Genomic DNA, 6,139 nt, shown 5'->3' on the forward strand with positions numbered 1-6,139 from the left:
CTCTCTCTCTCTCTCTCTCTCCCCATTTCTCACCCTAACCTGGTCACTGCTGTTGGTTCAGACACTGGCCTTTAAACATTGTCACCTTTGACCGACTATTCCTGTGTGATTAACGAATATTAAAATACAACTTAGTCATTGATTCTGATGAGTTACATTAGGAGCTATTTTAAAGGTTCGGTGTGTAATTTTTAGTGGCATCTAGTGATGAGGGTTGCAAATTGCAACCAACTGTGGCTCACTGTGCATTCACTTGCTCCTCGGACAAAATAAGTACTTTGTAATAAATGTATTAATTCTAATGGCAATTGTAAATGAAGCACTTTTACAGTTTTACACAATACAATACTTTTACTTGTAATGGAGTATTTGTACATTGTTGTACTGGTATCTGAGAGCTTCTTCCACCACCGTCATAGATGTCATTTACACTGTTGATGCTGGGGATATTTTGAAATGGCACTTTATGTTTTCACTTAGTATCACTTAATGGAAGCGTTTGTTAAAAATGTTCTGAAAAATATCTTGCAACAGGAAATGCTTTGAAAATACTTAGAGAAAGGTTCATTTGCACAATAAGAAAACATACAATGCAATTAAAATATAGAAACAAATTGTCCCAAAAAAGTAACTTAAGCTAACAAAACAAGCTACTGATTCCTGCATTACATTATATTATATTTTTAGTGATCCAAGCAGCGAAGCTATTGTTTTTGTTCTTATTATTCTTTCTTTCTTCTTTTTCTCCGCTGAAAGTGTTTGGGCAGCAAAAACTGCTGGACAAAATCTCACCAAAATTAGCAGACAACAATCAACTTTACATTTTTGCAATCATCTCGAAAACGGCTTCATATAGAGTCAAACTTGTTTCATTATTTTAATCTCTGGACTCATCTGCATCTTTGCTCCAATGGTCCTCTGCTCTAAAAATGTCAAATTATGAGACTTTTTGCCACTTGTCTACATCAATCGTTTTTTTCTTCATAAACTTCTACTTTCGTGTCGTTATGTACAATTTTACCAAACTTGACGCGTCTGTTCAGATGCTTGGTCCGAGCTTTGCTGACATAATGTGACTTCCACTAGGCGAACTGTACATTTCTAGATGTTTCTCATTCCAAACTTCAATAAATCTAAGAAAATCATCCGTACGTCCTAGAGAGCTCAAATGTTTTCAGCACATCCACTAATGTGATGTGACAACCGTTTATCTTATTGCAACCTATGGTCAATTCAGAAGTCAGTCACCCTCTATTTTTCTGAATGTGCTAATCCAATTAACATCTATATCTCCATAAGTCTTTCTTTAAACACTACCAAAATCAACACAGACTGTCTGTAGATGGCCAATATCAAGTGTATGAAAGGGTTTTTCAATTGGTCAAACCGTTAGACAACATTTTCTTTTTTGCTCAGTGTTGGATCAAATGATGCAGCAGAATGATGTGTGATTTTTTTCCTGAATTTTCTCACCAGCATTTTGACTGTTATAAGCGTTTTAAGTTTAAACTATTCAGGTTTGGCACATGTGACGTCACTACCTCAAGTTGTGAGAAGGTGTGTAGAAACAGCCTTACACCAGTAGCTCTGTCAGTAAATCACTTGGTCTGTAGCGAGGGTTCAAATCCCCAGCTGAACAAATCCGACCTGCTGACAATGGGACTGTTTAGATCATAGTGAGTCAAAGTTTTCCCGAGACACTTTCTTCTTATTAATCTCTGCTATAAAGAGTTTGTGCATCTTATACTTGGAAACACAAAATGTTGCAGGTGGGTTGAACATTTCATCCAGTAGGTAAGAAGTAAAATCAGTAAATAAATTCCAACCAGAGAAGACCACATCAAAGAGAGATCCTTTTGCTGGTGATTTTAAAGTGAAACTGGCTCAATTTATTAAATTGTGGTCAGGCGCGTTGTTGGCTCATCGCTATAACGCACGGGGGCACTTAAATAATGAATTGAAAAAGTTGATCTCTCCATAATGGATGTCTTCTTCTTTTTCTTCGGTTTTACTTGCTGGGTTTTCAACAGCCAGCTCTTCACCTGTTTGACTCTGTAAAAACATGAAATGGCATGATGAACTGGAGGTAGACCTTCCTCTGGACTTGAAGTCATGATCCAGCTTTTACTGGACAAACAGCAGTTGTGTCACAAAAGGATATTTGTCTCTTTTGTCCATTTAGTGTTCAGTCCAAGTGCTTTCATGTATGTTACAGTACACTCACTGTGAACAGATGCAAAACATTCACAGTGCTGTACAGAAAAGTTTAGTATTTTCCCACCTGACTCAGTTGTTGAGTTGTGTCGACTTTAACCGCCTCCCACACACAACAGCGCAGTAAAATAAATAATCAATGAAACATTGACATCTGCAGTTGAATGCAGGAAATGTGCTCTTTGAGCAGGGGCGTTTCCAGGCTCTTGAAACATTGGGGGCTTTGCCAGAATCATGTTTTCACCTGGTTTCAGATATGTTTCTCCTGTTTCCACTTTTCTCATTTATTTTCATCCCTGCTGAGTCAACACACATGCAGGCACGACTGAAGTAACCTCTTTAAATGTCCACATGGCACCTTTTCACCTCAATGATAAATTAATTAATTTTAATTCAGTTATAAACTGCTGGACGTTAACAACTCTGTGTTTCAGCAGGTTTTCTGCTCAGGTTCAAAACTTTCTGCACATTGACAATCTCTCCCACATATCTGTGTTCTCTGATTGCAGAATAATATTTTGAGCCCCTCTGCTGTGCATTACCACACGTTATTGCTCTTATGTGGCTTATGTGGTAGTAGGCTACCCCCTTTAGACCGTCTGACAGACACAGAGCCCGTCTGGGACTGTATGAGGCGAGGGCACTAATCTTCATCAGAGATGGAAAATCATATCATCATCATATTAATACAGAAAACATTTTTGTTGTTGTTGTTGAGTTACATTCAGGGCTACAGTCAAAACATCCAGGGCTTTAGCCAACGCACAACACATTGAACCTTGAAGTAGATGGGCTAAAGCAGCAGAAGACCACACTCCTGTCAGCTAAGAACAGGAAACTGAGGCTACAATTTGTACAGGCTTTGTAAAGTCTCTGAGGAATGTTTCAAACACCTTGATGAAAGTATGCCAGGAAGAACTCAGGAAGTTTCGAAGGCAAAAAGAGGAGCCAACCCGGTATTAGGAAGGTGTTCCCTTACAAAGTGGCCAGTTAGTATAAATAGCTACTTATGTAAATACTTAAAGTACAGTAACAGAACAAATGCCCCCCTCGTCTATTTCACACACAGGTTAGCCATGTATAGAACTTTAGCTATTAAACAAACGCTACATGTGTAAAACGCTTTACACACCTCAGTCATTAAATAAGAAAACATGGCACTGAACAGTTTCAATATAAAATAATAATATAAAATAACGATATAAAAATAACAATTAACATTAGCTGCTGTGGGATCTATTACCTCTCAACTAACAGCTTTCAGGTTCTGACCACAAATCCACATCGTCAGCTTGTTTGAGGAAGACGGTAGCTTGCCAGCTTCGTGCTTCTGACTGGCTTCTTCTACTCCAGATGATACTGTGTTATAAGCAGTGATTAATATCTGCAGGGCTGCACAGTTTCAATATAAAATCAAAATGATCCAGCGAGAGTTTATCATATTAAAGTTCAAATAAAATGTTGCTGAAGCAACTTCTCATTTCTGCTGAACCAAAACTCAACTAATGAAATATATCATGTCTTTTTCAGCTGAGTTCATAAAAATTAGCTAAATAAGTATAAACATAAAAAGCAATAACATTTTACCTTATATCAAACAAGCCTGCAGCTGAAACAGAGAAACAATTAGTTTTAAAATCAGGGAAATTCAGCAGAACTGCGACAGACCAGTAAATGACTTCCCTGCTAATATAAAAACAAGCCGTGTGGTTGATTCAAACAAGATAACACACAATGGAGGATATGCGTCGATGTCACTTCCCCTTCCGGAACACGCTGAACTGAGTGGCAAAAAAAACTGTTACCATGGCTGCGTTTAGCAAACCGGGAGTAAAAGAAGTGAATATTTGGTCATATTAAAGGCAATTGGACTCAACAGTGATCCTAACTGCTTACCAAAGAACCAGTGGTCCAGCTCTTTCCCATTTTAGATGTGTTGTTTGTGTTTTAGCTTATTCAGGCTAACACTGCTGCTCGTCTTTCTGCCACTCAGTGACCGTAACTGCGTTCTGTGACATCATGCGCATACCCTCTATACCGCAGAAATACAAGTTATCATTTTTACTTACTTACATTTTTACTCGCACCGTCAGTGAAGAAGTCGGCTGTTGTTGCATCTTAAACTCATCACGGTGCAAATGATTTAATTATTTAGATTAATAATTTTCTAGCTTTAGTATAAACTAGTTAAGTTTATACACTAATATAGTATTGTATTGACTGCAATCATATATTCTCTATGTTTTCTGTAGCTGATATTACATGCTAATAGTGACAATTAAAAACAAAATGAACTTAATGTATTGTATGTAGGACAGTTCCAGGGGATAAAGGTTCAGATGATCCTCTCCTGCTGAGTTTCTGTTTAGTACATTCAGGCCAGTTTACAGACCCAAAAGAAAACGGCTGATTGTGGCAACAAACAGAGTTGGTAAGGCTCCTTCTGCTGGATCAGGTGAGGACTCTGTTGTGGTTTTATCAACATGCACCAAACAAACAAGTGCACATCATAAAGGAGATTTGAAAAAAAAGGAAGATTTGTGCATTTTTTGCAGAACACAGCTGTAAAAGTGTTCATGTCCAATCATAAAGAAGGTAAGTAGAAACATTATATGTCTTAATAGTCTTTTTTACTTACTTTAGTCAATGTCCTTATTGACATATTTAAAAAAAATTATTTGGGAACTTGACCATCTTCCTCTGTAAGCTTTTAAGCACTCTTAACCGACATCCTCAGTTTACCCTCAACCACTTCTCTTTTACACAGAGATATACATTCGATGTGTCTTGTAATGAATGTTTTGTTCTCTTGAAGGACTTGCTATAATGTTTATAATGTCTGCCACTGTAAGTACATGTATGGATCATTCAGCAGCTGAGTTATGAAATGCTTTCAAGGGAAAGTAGGAAACATGTTGCAGGCTACTTTCTTTGCCCTGCATACTCACAAGCTTTTCACATGATTGAAATAACTATTTACTTATAACAGATAAGTTATCAATTAACCCCACAAAAGGAAACAGTCAAAAGGCAAATAAACTGCTTCACAAAAACACTCAATTATTTTTTTATTACATAACGGAAAACAGACTTTGAAGCCTTAAACACATTGAAATACTTTATTTCTCTTTATATTTCTAAAGACAAAGAAAACACAGTTCAGTCAAATTACAATAATTACCAGAAGAATCTTATACAAACTAATGATCAATCAATCAAAATTTATTTATAGAGCACTTTACAATCCAAGTGGACACAAAGTGCTGTACAGTAAAACAATAAATGAATACATAAAAGATACTAAAGATAAAGCTCACATGAAGCACTAAATACAAATAAAAACAATACAATAAAAATGATAAATGATGACTATACAGTATATTGTTTTTTTATTATAAATTTAAAAACTCAGTCATGTTTACACTCATCCATCCATTATTTAAGAATTAGACGAAAGAGACATTTTGCATTTATGGAGAACATGACATCTCCCTCTTCTCCTTCATGATGCTTGAATCTCAATCACTCTGTTTACATAGTCTGGTTCTACTGCATCCTGTAGAAATTAAACAGCACAAAGAGAGAGGTGTTAGTGCTCTGCAGTGAGTTTAATGCAGCTGAAAGACAAATGTCAGCAGCACCTTGAACTTGTCTTGGTGATATAAAATGAGATTAGCTACTGTTTATGCTGTGGTGGCCATTTGCACTCTTGTATGTCTAAACAACCAATAAACCATAAATAAGTTTTGATTCCATAATTTAAATGATTAAAGTTATGTGAGAAAATATCTTTTGATATCTGGAAAGTTAACTGTATTGGAAAGTGACATTGATTTAACCATAGAGTAAACATTTCAGCTGTTTGTAACTGTTCTGCCAAAAAGCACAATTGTTCAGTTGACTGAGAAAACTGGCAGAATGCAGC

At 36.5% G+C, this 6,139-nt stretch overlaps 1 pseudogene; it reads right to left on the bottom strand.

Moving 5' to 3' along the window:
• LOC123980339 overlaps positions 1 to 4,150 on the bottom strand; it is a 23,620-nt pseudogene extending 19,470 nt beyond the window's left edge.
• Positions 4,151 to 6,139: the final 1,989 nt, after the last annotated feature.

The sequence above is a fragment of the Micropterus dolomieu genome, linkage group LG01, assembly GCF_021292245.1.
Source record: "Micropterus dolomieu isolate WLL.071019.BEF.003 ecotype Adirondacks linkage group LG01, ASM2129224v1, whole genome shotgun sequence".
NCBI classification, from domain to species: Eukaryota; Metazoa; Chordata; class Actinopteri; order Centrarchiformes; family Centrarchidae; genus Micropterus; species Micropterus dolomieu.